Genomic DNA, 23989 nt, shown 5'->3' on the forward strand with positions numbered 1-23989 from the left:
ATAAAACCTATTTTATTTTATTATTTTTTAAAAGATTTTATTTATTTATTTGACACAGAGAGAGAGAACAAGCAGGGGGAGTGACAAGCAGAGGCAGAGGGAGAAGCAGGCTCCTGCTGAGCAGGGAGCCCAATGCAGGGCTCAATCCCAGGACCCTGAGATCATGACCGGAGCTGAAGGCAGACACTTAACCAACTGAGCCACCCAGGGGTGCCCCTAAAACCTATTTTAACTCCTGAATCATATTTTAATTTGACTGAAATACAGTTTTATGACCAAATGCTAAACTTTTGTCTTCCCAAGAAATTTTAAAAGGAAGGCAATATAGGTAACTCAAAATGAATTTGCAAAATGGGATTCTCTGCCATCAGACCAGGATAATAAAAATAGGAGGGATAGCTGTTGTAGGTAGAAAATATGATTAAATCTGGGCATGTGTTGTCACAGTTAAAACTGACATTCTGGTCAACAGATTGGATTAATGACATCTACCTGAAGCCTTAGAGGACTATTTATGAAGAGTTCCACTGTGTTTGTATCAGTGAGGGTCTAGGCAGAAAAATAGAAACCAGTGTTTCAAAGAGAGAATTTAATGCAGGGAATTGGTTACACAGGTGATTGACCAGCTGAGGCTGAGAGCCCCCCCCCCCCACTCCCCACCCCCCCAGTAGTGCAACTCAGAGTTGGTGCAACTCAGAGTTAGCTCAGCAAGAGGCGGCTCCCTCTAGTCTAGTGCGTAGGGGACTTGGAGAAGAAATGGTGCCATCAGAGCTGGAAGCGGGGCTGCCAGTTAAGAGCTGGAGCCAGGGCAGGGGTGAGCACTGCCAGAGAGGGAGGGAGAAACCTCTGCCTGTCCCCTTCCTCCTCTCCTCCAACCTTTCACCAGTGCTTCTCAATGACCAAACCTAGTGGGGAGTTATAGGGTGAACTCGGGAAAAGTAATCTCTTGTGATAAAGAGCAGAGGAGGGAAAAGGCAAGGAATGGACCTGAGAGCAAGCAGCTAGAGAAAATGCATACATACTATTACATCTTCTTGCTCTTTTCTAAAAATTCTCATATTCACAGTCCTACGTGAATATACTTTTAAAAAACAAAAGAGGAGATAAGAAATTCTAGTTAATAACAGTTGAGTTGATTTAAGACTAATGAGAAAACAATAACATCTTAAAAATTTGGGGGTGCCTGGCTGGCTCCGTCTGTAGAACATGTGACTCTTGATCTTAGGGTCCTGAGTTCAAGCCCCACATTGGGTGTAGAGATTACTTAAAGTATGGGGGGTGAGGGGCAGAGGGAGAGGGAAGGATCCCAGCATGGGGCTCAATCTCATCACCCTGAAATCATGACCTAAGCCAAAATCAAGAGTCAGACGCTTAACCAACTGAGCCACCCAGGGGCCCCTTAAAAAAAAAAAAAGTCTTAAAAAAAAGACTAATGAGAAAAGATTTGAAAAATAATATATTCTAACTATATCTGGACTTATTCAGGATTATTATAAAATATCAAATTTTGGGGCATCTGGGTGTCTCAGTCATTAAGCGTCTGCCTTCGGCTCAGGTCATGATCCCAGGGTCCTGGGATCGAGCCCCCCCATCGAGCTCCCTGCTCAGCAGGAAGCCTGCTTCTCCTTCTCCCACTCCCTCTGCTTGTGTTCCCTCTCTCGCTGTGTCTCTCTCTGTCAAGTAAATAAATAAAATCTTTAAAAAATATATCAAATTTTGCGTCTTCAGTAAATAGTCAATTTTTTATTTATTTATTTATTTTATTTTTTATTTTTTTAAAGATTTTATTTATTTATTTATTAGAGAGCGAGCGAGAGAGAAACAGCATGAGAGAGGAGAGGGTCAGAGGGAGAAGCAGGCTCCCCGCTGAGCCGGGAGCCCGATGTGGGACTCGATCCCAGGACCCTGGGATCATGACCTGAGCCGAAGGCAGTCGCTTAACCAACTGAGCCACCCAGGCTCCCAATAGTCAGTTTTTTAAAAAATAATTGTGTCTGCCATTAGTATTACCTAACTAATGTGTGAACAAAAGTCTCTGAAGAGTGGAATTGTTTTCCAGGAGGATTTAGTCTTACATTTTGAATACCTAGCTACCTAAAGGTAGAACATCATCCCTGTGATACTGAAACAGCTGGAGTAACCTGGGAGCAGTATCTTTGTTCCTGTGTGTTTAAGTATCATCCTGTATTCAGTTATCAATGGCAGGGAGTTGTACAATATGACAATATTACAGAAGCACAGATTTAGCAGTCGTAAAAACAACAACAACAGAAAAAAAGCCTACATTAAACTCCATTAATTATTTTCTTCTAGGCAGACCGTTTTCTAGAAAGGGAAGAAATTCTGAGATAATATTTCTTAGTCTGTAGACTACTACAGGGGAGAAAAGAGGAAAAAAAAAACAAACACAAAACCCTTGCATTTCACCTATCCTACTTCCCTCTGTAAAGAAAATTTCTCTGGGAAGAGAGACAAAAATGCCTCTTCACTTTATTTTTTTTTTTTTAAGATTTTATTTATTTATTTGACACATAGAGAGAGAGTGAGCACAAGTAGGCAGAGCAGCAGGCAGAGGGAGAGGGAGAAGCAGGCTCTCCACTGAGCAGGGAGCCCGACACGGGACTAGATCCTAGGACCCTGGGATCATGACCTGAGCCGAAGGCAGACACTTGACTGAGCCACCCAGGTGCTCCTCTTGACTTTTCTATGTCTCTTATTTTATGATACTAGAAACAACTGAATGGTGCTGGAATTGAAGGTTGGTGGTAGGATGGAGGGGGAGGTGAGTGAAATGGGAGAGAGAACAAGATCTAATTGGCTTAGTTGATGAGTCCATATTTAGAAAGTCATTATAAAGGGCAATCTAAATTAAAGATCATAAAAAGGCAGAGGTGTTTTATTCAGCTTGTACAATCAAAAAAAAATTTAAGCTATTTGACATTAAAAATTGAGAATTTCATATAAAACTCTAAATTCTAGCTTCTCTTATAAATTAGGGTGCTCTGGCCACACTCGGCCCTCATTCCTGCATGGCAGACTTGCTGGAGCATGTCCTTTCCAGTTCTTGGTGTCCCAGCTTTACCTGGTTTAGTCATGTGTGCCGCTTCCCTGGCCCTTATAGGCAGCAATCCTCTTTTCTTTCTTCTTTTCATTCTAGACTGGATAAGGATTTGCACTAGCTATCACCTCCTTTCATATTGAATCAGCTTCTGCAACACTTAAGGGTCCACTTGGGGGGCACCTGGGTGGCTCAGTTGGTTGAAGAGCTGACTTCGGCTCGGGTCATGATCTCAGGGTTCCTGGGATAGATAGAGCTTGGCATTTATGCTCAGTGGGGAGTCTGCTTCTCTCTCTCCCTCTGCCCCTCCCCACCCCATGATCTCTCTCCATCTCTCTCTCAAATAAATTTAAAAAAATCTCTTAAAAAAAAAAAGAGTCCACTTGGTAAGTGAAATCAGTGAAACCCCAACTCAGAAATTCTAGCAAATACTCCCCATGTTACATCATTTCAAATTCTTTGTAAAAGGAGGTGATGCAGACTGGCTGGGACTGAGGACCCGGGGTGGGGGGGGGTCCCATAGGACCAGCCAAGAGGGTTCCTGGCTTCCCACAGGTTGGAAATCAAACACAGCCAAAAAGGAAGTGAGAGCAGAGTTTATTGAAGACAGAGTATAGATACAGACAGAGCATGGAAGACTAGGAAAGGAAAGTGAACCTCATTCTTTGCTTGGGACCTGGGGTTTTTACTGAGGACAGTGTTCTGGTGCTCTTCTCAGTAATCCAGGAACAAAGATGAGTATTTAGGTGTTCTCCAGAAGTGACTTAGGCCCTGGAGCCAAGAGTCTTGATGAGTCAGTAGTCTTGGAAAATGTTCATGACGACCCTGCCCGGTCACTCCTCAGATGTTATCTATTCTGTTAGAAGACTCTAAAGTTAAAGTCGTTAAATCCTTGATCTTTACAAGGAGGGCATGCATTCTCTGTTCTGTAAGGCATGTGTAAGGGAAGCAAGGGTAGCAAGAATGGAAGCAGCAAAAGGAGCGAATAAAGCAGTTTTTCATGGGGTCCCTTTAGTTTCCCTGTTTCAGGGAAGGTGATTTTGTGATTACATGTACAAACACATCTTTGCCCACAACTAAAAGACTTTGCATTGACTTGAAATAAGACTGTAAAACCGAAACAATTAAAAAAAACTAGAATAAAAGTCAAACATCCAGTAATAAATGTTAACTAGCAAAGGTTAAGTCCTCTTGTTGATAGCTTCCTTTAAGTCTTTCCCTTTTTTTTAAGGTTTTATTTATTTATTTATTTGAGAGAGAGAGCACAAGCAGGGGGAGGGACAGAGGGAGAGGGAGAAGCAGACTCCCCACTGAGCAAGGAGCCTGACGTGGGACTTGATCCCCGGACCCCAGGGATCATGACCAAGCCAAAGGCAGACGCTTAACTGACTGAGTCACCCAGATGCCCAGTCTTTCCCTTTTGTAGTATGTACCCAGTGTCAGAACAGAATTCCTGTCCCCTTCAAGGTCCTTCTAGCTAGACTAAGAATTGACATGAAACAGATTAACAGGAGAAGAAAAAATTTAATTTTGTATGTAATTTTGACTCCACGCAGACATGAAAATTTCAAAGACAGAGAGGCAAATGAGGTATATATGTCATTCTGAACTAAGGAGAAGTGGGTAGGGGCCTGGGACTTCAAAGGGAAGGAATGCAAGTTGCAGGAAGATGAAAAAGAGTAAATGTTTGGTAAACAAATGTTTGCTGGGCCACTCAGAAACAATGGGACATAGAGGACTTGGATCAAACAGGCCTTGCTAGGTCCCTCCCTATCTACCATCCCTAGTTCATAGTATAATATATAGCTATCTATGATAATAGCTCTCTTCCTGGAGCCGGTCCTCTATCTAAATTCTTTTTAGGCAGTTGGGGAAGTAAAGAAGGACTTTCCTGAATCTGCTGGGTTTTAATGGCTTTTTTTTTTTTTTAAGATTTTATTTATTTATTTGACCGAGAGAGACACGGCGAGAGAGGGAACACAAGCAGGGGGAGTGGGAGAGGGAGAAGCAGGCTTCCCGCCGAGCAGGGAGCCCAATGCGGGGCTCGATCCCAGGACCCTGGGACCATGACCTGAGCTGGAGGCGGATGCTTAACAACTGAGCCACCTAGGCACCCTTTTAATTGCTTTTTAACTCAAAATAATCTTCATGCCAAAGTGGCCAGTCTTGGGGTGATCTGCCCTTGGCCCCTACACTAATTTCAACTTGTTTGATGCCTTGCACTCCTGCTGGACTATAAGCTCTTGATGGCGAGGTTTCTGTCAGTTTCTTATATAGCCGTATTCCAAAGCAGATAGCAAAGAGGTTCATTGCTTCAATAAATAGATGAAAATATATGAAGAAAATTTTTGCTCAATTGCTGCTAAAGTAAAGCTATAGTAATCACACATAAAATTATTTTTCAGGGGCGCTTGGGTGGCTCAGTCAGTTGAGCATCTGACTCTTGATTTCGGCTCAGGTCATGATCTCAGGGTCATCAGAGGGAGCCCTGTGTTGGGCTCTGTGCTGTGCTCTGTGCTGGGCATGGAGCCTGCTTAAGATTCTCTCCCTCCGGGCGCCTGGGTGGCTCAGTTGGTTAAGCGACTGCCTTCGGCTCAGGTCATGATCCTGGAGTCCCTGGATCGAGTCCCGCATCGGGCTCCCTGCTCGGCAGGGAGCCTGCTTCTCCCTATGACCCTCACCCCTCTCATGTGCTCTCTCTCTCTGTCTCAAATAAATAAATAAAATCTTTAAAAAAAAAAAAAAAAAAAAGATTCTCTCCCTCCCTCTCCCTGCCCCCATACACACATGTGCACGCTCTCCCGCTCTCTCTCTCAAGAAAAAAATATTTTTCAGATTCCTAGCACCAGGACAAAGAGAGAAGCAGCCAAGAGACTTGGCTTATGGCCTAACCATATCCTACGATTAGCCTCTGTTCCAAAAAGCAGTGTGGAAAAAACAAGCAAACAAACACTCTAGCTAAGAAGGTCACTCTGGATTCCTCGCTGTTAGTGCCTTGAGGAGCAGGGTACAGGGTACATTCACTGTCTGGGTTTCAGGACAGGACTTTGGTCTCTTGGAGGAACACAGTCACAGAGAAACTGATTTTCAAATGGGAACCTAGTTGATAAAGAACAAAACACAGGGGCGCCTGGGTGACTCAGTTAAATGGCTGCTTTTGGCTCAGGTCATGATCCTGGCGTCCTGGGTTCGAGCCCCACATAGGGCTCCCTGCTTAGGGAGAAGCCTGCTTCTCCCACTCCCTCTGACCCTCCCTCCTGCTTGTGCTCTTGCTGGCTCGCGTGCGCACGCTCTCTCTCTCGCTTGCTCTCAAAATGAATAAATAAAAAAAATCTAAAAAAAAAAAAGAACAAAACACTGAATATTGTTTGCAATGGTTTAGAAGGTGGCAGAATCCCATAACTAGTCCTGGCCAACAAGACAAACTTAATTTGTAGGAAGTGACCAGAGCTAACACACTACTCACTTTCAGAATTGATCCCAGAGTCTAGGGAAGGGTCAAGACCGCAGTGGCTGGGGAACACTTTGGTAGAGAATCAGGAGGGCCATTAAAAAATTCTAAATGTAATATCCAACAAGTTATTTAATCTCATGATGTGCCTTATTGTGCCATGGTGATATGGGAAAATAAAATAAAAATAGTGAAATATTAGAGGGAAAGATGAGAAATACTGCAAAAATGCTTGAGATCTTCATGTACGTTATAGTGAAAAATACTCATAAACTGCTCAGTAAAGCTAGACTCTCCTAGCCTGTGTATGCTTGACTGCTAACACTGTACTATTCATGGATTCCTTTGAGCTCCCCCTGGCGGCACACTAGCCCTTATTGACTACTGAGTATTTCAAGACTCCTGTAAATTAAAAAAGAAAAATAAAACAAAAAAGGAAATAGAAAAAAACAAAAAACAAACAAAAAAACCTCTTATAGATTCATTTAGTTTAGCTTTCGTTAAAAATGTTTTTTTAGGGGGCGCCTGGGTGGCTCAGTTGGTTGAGTGTCTGCCTTCGGCTTGGGTCATGACCCCAGGGACCTGGGATCGAGCCCCATATCAGGCTCCCTGCTCAGCGGGAACTCTGCTTGTCCCTCACCCTCTTGCCCCTTCTCCTGTTCATGCTCTCTCTCTGGCTCACTCTCTCTCAAATAAATAAATAAATAAAATCATTTAAAAATAGTTTTTTAGGGGACATCTGGCTGGCTCAGTTGGTAGAGCATGCAACTCTTGATCTTGGGGTTGTGAGTTGAGCCCCATCTTGGGTGTAGAGATTACCTAAAAATAAAATCTTTTTTTTTTTTTAGAGATTTTATTTATTCATTTGACAGAGAGGGAGAGGGGGAGAGAGAGAGAGCACAAGCAAGGGGAGATGCAGGCAGAGAGAGAAGGAGAAGGGAGCAGGGAGCCCCTTGTGGGGCTCAATCCCAGGGTCCTGGGATCATGACCTGAGCCAAAGGCAGACGCTTAACTGACTGAGCAACCCAGGTGCCCCAAAATAAAATCTTTTTTTTTTTTAATAGTTTTTTAGTTGACCAGTCTTAAATATTCAAATAAGTGAAAAAATGAATTTTCCAGAAAACAGAGGCCAGAAACAGACCCATGGATAAATGGAAACCTGGTATAAGACAGAGGTGGCCTGGAAGATAAAAAAAGGAAGTACAAACCAACTAGAAAATGAGCAAATTATATGATCAGTTATTTCACAGTAGAGGGAGCATGTATGGCCAATAAACATATGGAAAGATTATTAACCTCATTAGTGAACAGAGAAATACAAACTAAAACCAGTGATATACCATTTCATACCTACCAGGTTGGCAAAAACTTAAAAATCAGTCAATTTTTGATGTTGGTGAGGAAGTGGAGCCACAGAGCCCTCATAGACTCTTGTGGGACTGTAAATTTGATAATGACTTTGGATAACAATTTAGTATTGCCTCATAAGTTGAAAATATCATTGCTGAAAGAAAGGAAGAAAAGAAAGAAAGAAGGAAAGAAAGAAAAAGAAAGAAAGAAAGAAAAAGAAAGAAAGAAAGGAAGGAAAGAAAGAAAGAAAGAAAGAAAAAGAAAGAAAGAAAGAAAGAAAGAAAGAAAGAAAAAAAGAAAAGAAAGAAAGAAAGAAAGAAAGAAAGAAAAAGAAAATATCATTTCTAGTGTTCCGGCATTCCATTCCTACGTATTTACCCCAGAGAAACATTTTTTTTTAAGATTTTATTTTTAAGTAATCTCTACACCCAACATGGGGCTTGAACTCACAACCCCAAGATCAAGGGTCACATGCTCTACCAACTGAACCAGCTAGGTGACCCTGAGAACCATTTTTATATACACTAGTAGGCATGCGTAGGAGTTTCTTAGTTGCACTGTTCATGATAGCAAAAAACTGGAAACATCATTAAAGGATAAAACTGTGGTGTATTCAAATAATGAAATACTATACAGCAGAATGAAAAGGGTGAACTACAGCTATAGGCATGAATATGGATGAGAATCTCAAAAATGCTGAGTGGGGAAAAAAGCTATCACAGAAAAATACTTAGAATATGATTCCATTATATAAGATCAAGGACAGGAAAAACTAAAAAAATATAGGAATATATACGTAGGTAGCAAATACGTATTTAGAAAGTGAAAGATCTGGTGTTTCTTCTTCTTCTTTTTTTTTTTTTAAGATTTTATTTATTTATTTGTCGGGGAGAGAGAGAGAGAGAGAGGCAGGCAGAGGGAGATGCAGGCTCCCTGCTGAGCAAGGAGCCCGATGCGGGACTCGATCCCAGCACCCTGGGATCATGACCTGAGCTTAAGGCAGACTCTTAACCGACTGAGCCACCCAGGCTTCCCTGGTGTTTATTATTCTTTAAACTATATATGTTTATTGTATTTTACCCTTTCATTTCTGATATATTTCACAGTAATAAAGTAAAATAGAAAGTATTCATTTAATTCTATATTCTGTGAGAGTAAGGATTGCCCCCTTCTTTCTGGTCTCCCTTTCACATCATTAGAGAGTAGTCTTCCTGTATGGCTTACATAACAACCAGATCCCTGCAGCAAGGCTTCCTATTCACCAGAGTATGAAGTGTGATAGCTTGGATAATAGATGATTCAAGGTTCTCCCAGGTGTGATCCCAGCTGACCTTTCCCATCTTGTTTTCTACCACAGCATTTACTGCAGCCACATGGATCCACTCATGGATCCGATACCAAAACATACTATGAGTTTTCTCACTTCTTGGTCTTTGCTTCTGACATTCTTACTACATGTTAGTTTTAAGTCCAAAAACTGTACTTTTTATAACCATGAACCTCCCTACCAGCATATTTTTTTTTGCATTTTTAAAATAAGCTATTTTTAATATTTTGTAAAGAGCAAGATCCTCATGTCTAAAGTAACAGACTTCAGTTTTCACTGAGGAATGCAGACACCATTGTGTTTGCTTGTGATTATCTGTGATTATCCTTCTGATGGAAAAATCTCTTGTTTGAGCTGAACACATCTTGTTTTTGCAATATGATTATAGAATTAGAGATTCTGACCCCTCAAAGGACTCTCACAACTACGATGAAATTATTAATGCTTTGTATTTGTACGATACACTATAAGTAACATAGTGATTCAGTTGATTATCAAGTATCACTAGAAAACATCTCCCTCATTTTACAGTTTAGGAAACTGAGGGAAAGAGAGAAGGCTTTAATCAATAAAATAGCATGATTTAGTAGGTGGGTTTAAGTTATTGCATTAGTAGTAGAAATAAAAATAGCAACAATAATAATGTCCTGAACATGAAAGACTATCAGGTCCTGAATTTTCCCTGTTACCTGAACAACTTTACTTATGGAAAAGTTTTACAAAATAAAGATGAATTTTTTTCAACAAATATTGGCTGACCACCTGCCAAAATGCAAGGTAACGTGTTAGGTGCTGACAGAATCACAAAGACTAATATGACTTGTCCAGTGCCTCCAAAAAGCTTACAAAGTAGGAGGGGGAAATCTCTACCAGTATTTGTGATCAGATGCCAGTTTTTGTGTATGGGCTAAAGATTAGACCTTGCTCAGTTAGCACACTAAAAAGAACACCTAGTACTTTTCCTTAATCATTAAAAGCCTTCAGAATGTATTCAGTAAATTAGTAAGCATACCAAGGAGGAGAGAACAATCTGACATATATTGTTTTTCATTCAAATAGCATCTTAGTTCACTGGAGGCTTTACATGAATGTTTATTACAATATTTATTTCTCTTGATTAAGATGATAGCATGTGATTAATGAGTTTCATATAACAATTAAAATAAAAATTTTCCACCTTTCTGATAAACAGGAATGTCCAGATGTTAACAACTCTGAAACTTACAACAAATCAGAAAAATGATTGCATAAACCCTTAGGCAATGACAATCTTTTGCAAATGTGTCTGATTGTAGGAGGTTAGCACAGTTACAGCTCTAAACTATTATGAAGGTCTTAGTTCAACCTACAGCTGTACACATGCCTTTAAACTTAAGTATAAGTAACATTTTATTTATTTATTTGTTTATTTGTTTATTTATTTATTTGACACAAAGAGAGACAGCGAGAGAGGGAACACAAGCAGGGGGAGTGGGAGAGGGAGAAGCAGACTCCCCGCCGAGCAGGGAGCCCGATGCGGGGCTCGATCCCAGGACCCTGGGGTCATGACCTGAGACGAAGGCAGATGCTTAACGACTGAGCCACCCAGGTACCCCAAGTATAAGTAACATTTGCTGTGAACAGTACACATTTCTCAGAATTTCTCAAAGTCTTTTCTTTGTCTTTTAGTTTGATGACTATTACGAAAATGTCATACAGTACAGACTAGCAATATTGATAGCAAAATAACTAGTAATAAAGAGAGTTTTGCATTATGGATCCTTGGATGAGCTCAAATAGAAAGGAATCAGAGGAGTATTTTGTTGATAAATGATTCTACCTGCTATTAACTAGGCAGCACTTTGAAGGAGATCACTTAGGAATAGGAATTTTAATGTAAAAGATTATTTTTACACACATATACCAATATTCTATAGTTGAACATCTAAAATATATTTGGTTATTGAATTTCAGAGACTATTAGAGATTATCTAATACTTTTTTCAACAGTAGCACCCTTCAAACAAAATCATATACAATAGCCCAACATACAAAACTAATAAAATTGAGCTGTTCTACAAGGGAGTGGAAAATTCTTCTTTATCTAATAAATGGAGAAAATAAGTAAGATACATCATGAGGCTTTTGAAGGAAAGGATGGTTCACAGCTGAAAGAATTTGCACTTGACTGCTTTGACAGAGTACTTTGTCAGAACAGAGGACAGTCTTGCAATTCAGAATAAGGATCATGAGAAACTATATTTCCTATTACATTCCCAGAAAGTAAATTATTACTAACAGAGACATGTCTGGTTAATATCTTCAACCTACAATAGTCACACAACCTCAAATTTGAAAGACTCAAAGAAAATAATTATAATTTTTTTAAAAGATCTTATTTATTTATTTGAGAGAGCAAAAGCAAGAGAGATCACAGAGGGAGATGGAGACGCAGACTTGCTGCTAAGCAGAGAGCCTGATGCGGGGCTCGATCCCAGGACTCTGAGATCATGACCTGAGCTGAAGGCAGACACTTAACCGACTGAGCCACCCAGGCACCCCTAAAAATAATTATAATTTTTAATTAGTCATATTACTGTTTTAGTAATGGCGGAGTAGTTCACATTGGACCAATGCTCCCACGGATAACAATTTTCAACCTTAGATAAAGTATAATTATACTTACTTGAAGGCACTGGAGAGTGAGTGACCAAAGCTACCAGAAACTAGAGAGAAGTTGACCCTTAAAAGAAGGGAAAGTCACTGGAATATATCTGCAATTTTTATGGCTTTTCTCCTAAGAGTGCTCCCCAGTCCATGCAGAGTGGAACAACTAGAATTCAAGCAAAAAGCTAGTCTTTGACAATGTCAAAATGACTGGAAAGTGAAGGGGAAAACCCTGGAAAGGAGATAACCACATAGGAAGAGTAGTGAATTCTGCATATAGATTCAGCCCAAATCTTTGACTTCTGTTCTGCACATTCATGAGGGAGACTCCAAGCAGCATGGCTAAAAGAAACAGGCTAAAAGGAGATCGAAGCGGAGATTACTGTTGCTGCTGACCATAGAGGAGACAGAGTTCGGAATTTGAGTACAGTTAATTTATCCAATACTCAACAGTTTCCAGAGTACCATGTAGCCTCCATATTTGGCAAAAATATTTTTCAAAATTTGAAGGCATAATAAAGACATTTTCAGACAGAGGCTGAGAAAATACATCACCAGCACACTTGAAGGAATATAAGATAGTGTGGATCTTCACAAAAGGATAAAGAATTCCAGAAAAGGTAAATTTGTAGGTATATGTAAAAGATTTTTTTCTCATTTTATTTTTTAAAGATTTTTTAAAGATTTTATTTATTTATTTGACAGAGAGAGAGAGAGCAGGCAGAGCAGCAGGCAGAGGGAGAGGGAGAAGCAGATTCCCTGCTGAAGAGAGAGCCCAATGTGGGGCTTGATCCCAGGACCCTGGGATCATGACCTGAGCAGAAGGCAGACATTTAACTGACTGAGCCACGCAGGCACCCCTCATTTTATTTAATTTTTAAAACCAATTTATTATTTAAATAAAAGATAAAAATGTAGAGTTTATAATATATGTAGAAGTAAAAAGTATAACAATAATGCATAAAGACAGGAAAGGAGAAGTGTAAGTGTACCTTTGTAAGGTTATTACATTATATGTGAAGGGGTATAATATTATTTGAAGGTAGATTGGGATAAATTAAAAATGCCAAACTCAGAGCATCCACTAAAAATAGAACATGTATAGCTAATAATCCAATAGAAAAAATAAAATGGAATGTTAAAAGTAACCCGAAAGAAGATAGGAACAGAAGAAATAAAAGAACAAAGAAGAGATTAGACAAATAGAAAAGAAATATCAAAATGATAGACTTAAACCCAACCATATCAGTTATTCCATTAAATATAAATGGACTAAACATGCCAATTAAAAGGCAAAGATTGTTTAGACCCACTGCATGCTATCTATTAGAAACTCACTTAAAATGAAATGCAGGGGTGCCTGGGTGGCTCAGTCAGTTAAGCGTCTGCCTTTGGCTCAGGTCATGATCCCAGGGTCCTGGGATTGAGTCCCGCATCAGGCTCTCTGCTCAGTGGGAAGCCTGCTTCTCCCTCTCCCACTTCCCCTGCTTGTGTTCCCTCTCTCGCTGTGTCTCTCTCTGTCAAATAAATAAATAAAATCTTAAAAATAAAAAAAAAGAAATGCAGAGGTTATTTATTTTTTTTTAAGTAGGTGGAGCTCAACACAGGGCTTGAACTCATGACCCTGAGATCAAGACCTGAGCTGAGATCAAGAGTTGGACACTTAACTGACTGAGCCACCCAAGTGCCCCTAGGTTAAATTTTTCTTTAATGGAAAAAATTACACCATGAAAATGTGAATTGTTAAAAAACTGGATTAACCATTAATATAAAGTAGACTTCAAGATGAGGAATATTGCCAGAGACATTTCATAATGATAGATGAGTCAATTCCTCAAAAAGACATAAATAATACTAAATGTGTATACACCTGATAACAAAACTTTAAAATACTTGAAGGAAGGGCACCTGAGTGCTTCAGTTGTTTAAGCATCTGGCTCTTGATTTTGGCTCAGGTCATGATCTCAGGGTTGTGAGATCGAGCCCTGTATGGGGCTCTGTGCCTGGGCATGGAGCCTGCTTAAGATTCTCTCTCTCTGGCCCTTTGTCCCTCCCCCACATCTCTCCCTCTCTAGAAGAAAAAAAAAAAAAAACTTGAAGGAAAAGCTGGAAAAAAAAAAAAGGAAAAGCTGACATTACAGAAAATAGAAACAGATAAATGTACAATTACAGTTTGCAATTAAGCATGTCTTTCTCCATAATTTATAGGACAAGTGGAGAGAACATTGGTAAGGATATAAATGACTTGAACAACATTATCAATCAACCAAATTGCAGTAATTGACATTTATAGAACACAACACTCAAAAATGGCAGCATACACGTATTTTCAAGTGAAACCATATACTGGGCCAGAAAACAAGTTTCCATAAATTTTGAAGTGCTGAAATGATATTGAGCATAGGCTGGTTACCCATAACAGAATTAGATTAGAAATCATTATAAAACTATCTGGAAAACTCTTAAATATTTGGAAATTAAACAACAAACTTATAAATAACTCTTGGGTCCAAGAAGAAATTATAAGAGAAATTGGAAAATAGTTTGAACTAAATGATATCGAAAGCATAACACATGAAAAATTGTAGGGAGACCTAAAGCAGTGTTTAGAGAGAATTTTATAACTTTAAATATTCATATTAGAAAAGAAGAATGTTCTAAAACAATGACCTAAATGGTGCCTCAGTGGCTCAGTTGGTTAAGCATCTGCCTTTGGCTCAGGTCATGATCCCGGGGTCCTGGGATCCAGCCCCGCTTTGGGCTCCCTGCACCATGGAGAGCCTGCTTCTCCCTCTAGCTCTGTGTCTCTCTCTCTGTCTCTCATGAATAAATAAATAAAATCTTATAAATAAATAAATAAAATAAAACAACGACCCAATATTGAATCAAGAAAAGCTGAAGGAAAGAAAGAGTAAAGTTAATAAAAATTAAGTAGAAGAAAGGAAATAATAAAGAGAAGAGCAGATATAAGTGAAAAAAAAAGACCAATAATAAAAAATATAACAATGTCAGGGCACCTGGGTTGCTCAGTCGTTAAACGTCTGCCTTTGGCTTAGGTCATAATCCCAGGGTCCTGGGATTGAGCCCTGCATCGGGCTCCGTGCTCCGCGGGAAGCCTGCTTCTCCCTCTCCCACTCCCCCTGCTTGTGTTCTCTCTGTCAAATAAATAAATAAAATCTTAAATAGATCTTAAAATAAATAAAATCATTATATATATATGTATATAACAATGTCAAAAGTTAGTTATTTGAAAAGATCAGCAGGGTTGCCTGGCTAGCTCAGTTAGAGGAGCATGTGACTGTTGATGTCTGGGTCATGAGCTGGAGCCCCATGTTGTGTGTAGAGATTGCTTAAATACATAAAACTTAGAAAAGACCAACAAAACCAATAGCGCCTAGGTAGATGGATCAAGAAATAAGAAACACAGGTTTATCAATATCAAGAATGACAGGGGAGTTCTCAGTATAGATCCTATAGACGTTGATAGGATAACAAGGGGATATTATAAACAACTTTTATCATTTTTAAAATTTGATAATTTAGAGGAAATTCCCTGTAAATACAACACAACTTACCAAAACTAGTCCAATATGAAAGGAAACAGAGTGGTCCTGTATCTGTTAAAGAAATTTAATTTGTTATTTAAAATTATCAAAGAAAACTCCAGACACAATGGTCTCACTGATGAAATCTACCAACATACATTAAGGAAGAAATAACCGAATCTTAGATGAATTCTTACAAAAAATCAGATAAGAAGGAATACTTCCCAACTCTTTTTTATGAGCCAGCAGTACCCTAGTACCAAACCTGCAAAAGACAGCACCAAAAATAAAAAGGAAGGGGCACCTGGGTGGCTCAGTCAGTTGAGTGCCCGACTCTTGGTTTCGCTGGGATTGTGATCTCAGGGTTATGGAATTGAGCCCTGCGTGGGGCTCAATGCTCAACGGGGAGTCTACTTGAGATTGTCTCTCTCCCTCTTCCTCTGCCCCTCCCCCCTGCTCTCTCTCTCTAAAAAATAAATAAATCTTTAAAAAAATAAAATAAAAAGGAAAAAGAAAAAAGAAGGAAAGGAGGGAAGAATGTAAGGAAGGAAGAAAGGAAAAATTACCCACCAATATTTTTTATAAACATAGAAGGAAAAAAAACCTTTACAAAATGTTAGCAAATCAAATTCAGCAGTATATAGAAAGGACAATACAATGTGATCAAATAGTCCTTATCTCAAGGATGTAAGGTTGGATTGACATTTAAAAGTTCCTCAGTGTAATTCACCACTCTAACAGAATAAAGAATAAAAACCACATGATCATTCTAACAGAAGCAGAAAGCATTTGTCTCCACTTGCCTGTAATCTCAAAAATATTACACTGAGTGAAAGAAGCCAGACCCAAAATAGTACATAATGTATGATTCATTTACATGTGGTTCTAGAACAGGCAAAACTAATCTATGGTAAAAAAATCAGTACAGAAGTTGCTCTTGGATGTTATTGGGATAGGGATTCACTGGAAAGAAGCATGAGAGAAATTTTTAGGATGATGGAAATACTCTTAGGGGTGGTTTAAATTGGTTTATACAGTTGTCAAATAATACTCAAGATTCATGTATTTCACTGTATGTAAATTTTACCTAAAAAACAAAAAAATAATTAGGTAAAAAATCATCTTTGCTTGCTAGGTTTGCTTTTCACAGTAGTGTGGGTTAACAATCCTAAAAGTGCATCTCTATGCAAATAAATATTTTGAGGATAATGGAACCAGTTTTCTCGCTGTTGAAGAAGGAAATTACAAATATGGCAAGGGGGAGGGAGCATATATATGTACATAAACATAAATATATATACATATTTTTTCTAGCTTTGTCTGTTGAGGGGGCCTAGAAACAATGACACATCAATAGCAGTAAGCAATCTAGCACCCAGAATTGGTTCCTTTATTTTTCTCTTAAGATAGGGAAAGAGCAAAATGAGCATAGCAATATTTTGTGCCAGAGAATAGAGAAGTGCTCAGAGAATGATTAGAATGTGTCAAAGGTACGAAGGATCTAACCTGAAGTTTTTCTCACTACCTAAATTTAGCTTTTTACATTTACAATTTGAGTATGCAAGTAAATGATAGAAATGGAGTATAATCCATTGAATAAAATAAGATTCCAAGAGTCCATGCTGATATGAAGGAATTAATTAATTAATTAATTAAGAAAAAGGGAAGCTTTCATTTACAATAGAATGGTAACTAAAAGTGTAGAAGAAATGCTGAGGTGGGACATCAGTAGTGGATGTTTGAACCAGTAGTTGAAAATATGACGGTATGTTCACATAGTATCCAAGTACTTTCCCACAAATTACTTAATATTTGCATAGAGAAAAATATTAACTTCACAATGAGATAATGTCTTGGCCACTACTTTCACTTAGTGAGTAAAGTTAGCATTAGCAATATTGGGACAGTCTGACATCATGTGTTAATTGATATGATGCTCTCTGAAGGATATAGCATCACTTCTGTGTCATTCTTGCCAAAAATGCATAACCTGAATTTCATTATGATGAAACAGCAGACATTCAGGTTGAATGACATTCTACAAAATATCTGGTCTATATTCTCAACACTGAGGAACTGTTCTAGATTAAAAGAGACCAAAGAATCATCACAACTAAATACAGCATGGTATCCTGGGTTAGACTGTGGACAAGGAAAAAGAAATAGCTATGAAGAACATTAATTTGGACAATATGGACCTCAGATTAGATAATAGTATAATATCAATGTTAAACTTTTTTTTTAAGATTTAGTTTATTTAGTTGAGAGAGAGAGAGAGAGAGAGCAGGAGAAGGGGCAGAGAGATAAGGAGAGAGAGAGTCTCAGGCAGACTCCACACTTAGTGCAGAGCTGGCCCAGGGCTTGATTCCACGACCACAACCCTGAGATCATGACCTGAGCTGAAATTAAGAGTCGGAGGCCCAAATGACCCAGGGGCCCCCATGTTAAACTTTCTGATGTAGGTCATGTACTGGTTATGTAAGATAATGTCCTTGTTCTTAGAAAATACACACAAAAGGGGCCCCTGGGTGGCTCAGTCCGTTGAGTGGCAGACTCAGTTTGGGCTCAGGTCCTGATCTCAGGGTCCTGGGATCGAACCCTGCATTGGGCTGTGGGCTTGTTGGGGAGTCTGTTTGAGGACTTTGTCTCCCTCTCCCATTGCCCCTCCCCCCACTCACGCTCATTCTCTCTCTGTAAGGTAAATAAATAAACCTTTCAAAAAGAAAATACACACAAAAGTGTTTAGGGGTAAAGGGCACAGTTGACTTCTAATCTGGTAACAACTTAATTTTAAATGGTTCAGAAAGAAAATATATACATATATATGCATGCATGTATATGTACAAACAAATCAATGAATTAAATATTGTCAGAGAGAGAATGATAAGTGGTGCAAAATTTAAACAGTTTGTGAGTCTGCTGGGTATATGGGAGTTCCTTATGCTATTCTTGCAAGTGTTTTGTAAATTTGTAATTATATCAAAATTTAAAGTTATTCATACTACCAGCATGCATATGTATAAGTGTATCAGCATGCATGTGCGTGTGTATGTGTATCTGCTAAATTTAGTGGCAGGTTGCTATTCTTTAAGTGTAGGAAAAACAGGAGCTCTTAGTGTTAAGTTTGAAATGGTGATGCATATTTTTTTTTTTTAAGATTTTATTTTATTTATTTATTTGACAGAGAGAGAGACAGTGAGAGAGGGAGCACAAGCAGGGGGAGTGGGAGAGGGAGAAGCAGGCCTCCCATGGAGTAGGGAGCCCGATGCGGAGCTCGATTCCAGGACCCTGGGATCATGACCTGAGCCGAAGGCAGACGCTTAACGACTGAGCCACCCAGGCACCCCTGGTGATGCGTATTCTTAAGGAACACAAACCCTCTATGTTGATAGTCCCACCATTCTCTCTTCTTTGAATGTTTTTGTTGTTGTTTTGGAAATACTGAGAAGTTGGGAAAAGATACCCCACTTTATTTCCACCCTTAATCAAAACTAGTATGCCTCATGTTCAGGATCTACTTAGGATTAAGTCTGCCTGGCAATATGAATATTTACAATCATGACTTCAAACCTGTTCATGAAGCAATTCTATCTCTGTTGAACTGCTTCTAGGGATGAATTACTTAAAGGATTTAGTATAATCCAAAAAAACTCAATGTGTATCTAGTATGAAAAATCTGTTCATAAAATTCTACAAGATTGAACAGGTGGAAATATTTTATAAACCCAAACAAATAGGAAACTTTAGTAAAGTTATTTGTTTTTATAATTATCAACAGTATACATGCACTTTGTTTAAAGAGTCAAATAATTCAACAAGTTTTATTAAGAAAAATAGCAGTGCCTTGGCCTCCTTCTACCCATTATGCACTTTTCAGAGGCAACTATTTTCATCTCTTACAAAGGCTACTTATTTTGATGTTTACTGCCATGTCTCTAAATAACATGCTTAATTGTTATTTCTCGATTTTTTGGTTTTATAAACTATTTATTAGTTTCTTACTGTGGAAGATGGGGACCCAACTTTCTTTGTTCTCCCTTTACCCACCACACAGGCATTCACCCTTCCCTTCCTTCCATCCTCCCTTATCCCCCATCCTCTAAAAATTGTTCTATCAGAATTTTGGTTACATTGATTTTTTTTTTTTTAAGATTTTACTTATTTATTTGAGAGAGAAAGAGAGAGCACAGGAACAGAAGGGAGAGGCAGAGGGAGACGGAGAAGCAGACTCCCTGCTAAGCAGGGAGCCTGACTCAGGGTTCATGGACCCCTGGGATCATGACCTGAGCCGAAGGCAAATGCTTAACAAACTGAGCCACCCAGTGCCCCTGATTACATTAATCTTAAGGCTTTACATAATTATGACTACACAAATACTAGCCAAGGCAAGTAGTATACCATTACCATCTTCTTTTCCTGAACACATCTTTATTTTTTCCCGGAGTTAATAATTGTCATGTTTTTTCATTGGTTTAGTTTCTATTTACTTTTTTTTAACTATTATTTTATTTTTTTTAAAAGATTTTATTTATTTACTTGAGAGAGAGAGAATGAGAGAGAGAGAGCACATGAGAGGGGGGAGGGTCAGAGGGAGAAGCAGATTCCCTGCTGAGCAGGGAGCCCGATGTGGGACTCGATCCAGGGACTCCAGGATCATGACCTGAGCCGAAGGCAGTCACTTAACCAACTGAGCCACCCAGGTGCCCTTAGTTTCTATTTACTTATCACTAATTCAGCCCCAAACTCTTTGACAATGGTCTGAATCTCAAGAGGCTCCAATGCATCAAATATTTGGCTTTATCTTCCAAAAAAGTCTGGCATGGCACCTGTGATCTACTCCAATCTGAACTGGTTTGCTGTTAGGTCTGGTGACAACTGTCATCCTGGAGTCTCCATTTACTATCATCCTGGTGACTCCTTTCACCCCTTGCCTGTTGTAGACCTGTTTCCTGTGCTGTAAGTCATTTTCATTTTTGGTTATACTTTTGTTTTAGAGGAGCACATTCTCTAGTAACTTCCTATGAGAAGATGCAAAGAAGTTTTGTTTCACTTGTTTTTTTAAGTCTTTGCATGTGTGAAAATATCCTTAGTCCCCCAGTGTCCTTGATTTGTCAGGAGTAGGACCCTCACCAAAGACAGTAAGATTGACAGAGAAAGACATGTATCATATGACCTCACTGATAGGAGGAATTCTTAATCTCAGGAAACAAACTGAGGGTTGCTGGAGTGGGGGGGGTGGGAGGGATGGGCTGGCTGGGTGATAGACATTGGGGAGGGTATGTGCTATGGTGAGCGCTGTGAATTGTGCAAGACTGTTGAATCACAGATCTGTACCTCTGAAACAAATAAAGCAATATATGTTAAGAAAAAAAAAAAAAGAAGAAGATAGCAGGAGGGGAAGAATGAAGGGGGGGAATTCGGAGGGGGAGACGAACCATGAGAGGCGATGGACTCTGAAAAACAAACTGAGGGTTCTAGAGGGGAGGGGGGTGGGAGGATGGGTTAGCCTGGTGATGGGTATTAAAGAGGGCACGTTCTGCATGGAGCACTGGGTGTTATGCACAAACAATGAATCATGGAACACTACATCAAAAACTAATGATGTAATGTATGGTGATTAACATAACAATAAAAATTTTTTTAAAAAGTAAGATTGAGCATGAATAAGTGAACATAGAGGTGAAAACCCTTTGAGAGAGTCAACGTCTGGAGGGTCAGAAATGGGTTCCAGAGGTCTGCCCAAGTACACTTATCTGAACTGAGGTGTTGAAACAAGAAGAAACTGAGGTGGCTTTACTTGGCAGTTTTGCATTTCTACCTGACTTCCACCCTCTATCTGCAGAATGAGAGATCAAGCAGAAGTTACAGAAAACAAGGATGCTGTATTTTTGTATATTTGAGTTTGTGATGTATTCCAAGTTGACCCCTCTGTACATTTCTGATTTCTTTCACCCTTTTCTCCCCCACAATGAGTGTCTTTTGCTTTTATCATCAGAAAAACCAGTATGGGTGTTTCTATTTCATGGTGAATTTTTGTGGAAAACTAAAGGAAATGTTGCAGAGGAAATGTTCCAAGGTATACAGTAAAGTTTCTAATCAACGGGTGATGGGAGAGAACGGTATCAGAGGTGTTTTGATAAATGGAAGGTCAGTAGGGGGATCCTGCATTCTACTGAACATGATATAACACTTTGTAGAGGGGTCTGACCTTGTGCAGAAAGAATTGCCACAATGTTTCAAAGAGTAACACAGGGATATAATGACTTTATTTTATTTTTTTTTTTTTAAAGATTTTTATTTATTTATTTGAGAGAGAGAGAATGAGAGAGAGCACATTAGAGGGGGGAGGGTCAGAGGGAGAAGCAGACTCCCTTGCCGAGCAGGGAGCCCGATGCGGGACTTGATCCAGGGACTCCAGGATCATGACCTGAGCCGAAGGCAGTTGCTTAACCAACTGAGCCACCCAGGCGCCCCTATAATGACTTTATTTTGCCACTCATTTTCCTCCCCATGGAAACTTCGTTCTCACTGTGCCCTCTTCAGACTCTCCTGCCTAGAGATAGGTTACAGAGCAGGAACTATTTCATAGCCATCGCTGATTCTGACGTCTCACGGTTGTAGCTACTGAGAAGATATATACCTAACTTTGGTGAGCTTTGTTCTCCTTAACACTTCTTTTTTTTTTTTTTCCTGGATCCTATAATTGCTAATAAAAAGCCTACTGATGAGAAGTCCATGTCAGTCTGATTTTTATTCTTTTTTCAGTAATCTGTTTCCATACTCCTGCCCTCCCTACCTCTCATCCTCAAGAGTTTTTAAGATTTTCTCCTTATCTTTGATTTCTACAGTTTAACTTCTGTGTGACTTAGTGTTGATCTGCATGTATTTATCCTAATTAAGATTCATTGGAATTTTCCATTCTTAGGATTCATGTCTAGGAAATTTCTCTACATCATCTTTCTGAATATTGCTTCTCTCCTATTCTCCACTTTCTCCTCCTGAAGTTTTTACTAGACACATATTGGAGCTTCTCATTCTACTTTTCATATTTCTTAAGTTCTCTTTTGTAGATTTTTTTCCTGTGTACCACCTTCTGGATTTTTTTTTTTTTTCCGTCTCTCTTGTTTCTTCTCTATTCTTTTTCATAATGTATTTTGCCCCCTTAGACTTTTAATTATTTCCTTTGAAAAGATAATAACTAGACTTTCATTTTGCCTGGTCATCTTGGTGTCTGGCTGGTGATTCTTTCTCATAGATATTGTTTTCTTTCTAATTTTTGACTGTGAATTCATCCTCAGAGTTATTTATTGTGTGAATTTTATGTGTTCTGGATTATGAAGATATCCTTATCAGGTCATTTCTGATTTGGTTCTGCTAGGGCCCTATGGATTTTACTGGTTCTATGTACATTTTTTAATTTGGGGATTTTTAATTTGTCACCTTGAAGACAACATGAATTTTTACCACAACCACTCCCTGCAGAGGCTCTGGGTTCCAATTTCTCTTGGTGGCTCCTTTTCTATGCATGGCCCACCCTGTTAGTGTGTGTCCATGTGTGTGTCTACACACACCAATGGGTGGAGTTTTTCTTCTCCCTGTTTTGAAGGCAGAGCAGTTTGTCCTGCTGCCAGCATTATGCAGTGACATCATTTACAGTCCTCTCTGCATAGTCTGTGTCTGTGGTGGCAGTCTCAACTCCTGTTTCTTCAAGGGCTTTTAGACCCTAGCTTATATTCAGCTCTGATCCTTAAGGGCCATTTGCCTTCAGCTCATGATCACTATTCTAATTTGCAGCTTCTCTTCATTTATTGGCATATGGGAATTTCTGGGTGGAATTTGTAGAGAGAAGAGCCAGGAAAATTATCTTTAGCTGGTAAATAAGTGGGTTTGAAATTTTTTAAAAAATAACCAATCTTGTTTTATTGCACTTCCGGTGTATACTTGTTACACTATTTAAGGTTTAATTTCAGATAGCTAATGGTCTATTAATTTGTAAGATTTATATAGGTTTGCATAGGTTTTGTTGTTGTTGTTGTTATTGTTAAACTTATTTGCTTACTGGTTTCACAGAACCAGGAGTAAACTTCCAGGTTGCAAGGGTGGGTACTCTGGTAAAACATGGCTTAGGGGAAAGGATAGGGCTGTAATATCATGCAGATGATTCACATGCTGGCTTTAGCTGTTACTGCTCTCTGACGTTGGATAATTTACTTCCTCTCTCAAGTCATCACTTTCTCTGTTAGCAAAGCAGGTATAATAATACTTAGCTAATATAAGAGGATTAAAAGTGGTCATAACAGACAATAGTAATTGAGTATTTATGATGTACTAACCACTGTGCCGCAAGCTTTGCTGGATTATCTCTTTTAATGTTTTTGAAATTTTTAGTCCAGTGCCTGACAAATGTCCAATAAATGTAGCTATTAGTCTCATGTAAGTTACCTCCCCCAAGCCAGGCTCTGATCCACATATGACACCCTTCACCCTACATCACCCCTACCGTTAGTCAACAAGCTTCCACTTGAACACAGAGTAGTCAGGATTCTAGCTTTGGAGTCAGACTTCGTGGATTCAAATTTTCCACTTTCTAGCTGTCTGGCATTGGGCAAATA

At 39.1% G+C, this 23989-nt stretch overlaps 1 long non-coding RNA gene across 2 annotated transcripts in view; it reads left to right on the top strand.

The window, feature by feature from the left end:
• The window catches only part of LOC118520018 (uncharacterized), a 69709-nt gene that overhangs the window by 37234 nt on the left and 8486 nt on the right, over window positions 1-23989 (top strand). The gene's annotated exons all lie outside the window — the stretch shown is intronic.

Source organism: Halichoerus grypus, chromosome 8 (genome assembly GCF_964656455.1).
Source record: "Halichoerus grypus chromosome 8, mHalGry1.hap1.1, whole genome shotgun sequence".
NCBI lineage: Eukaryota > Metazoa > Chordata > Mammalia > Carnivora > Phocidae > Halichoerus > Halichoerus grypus.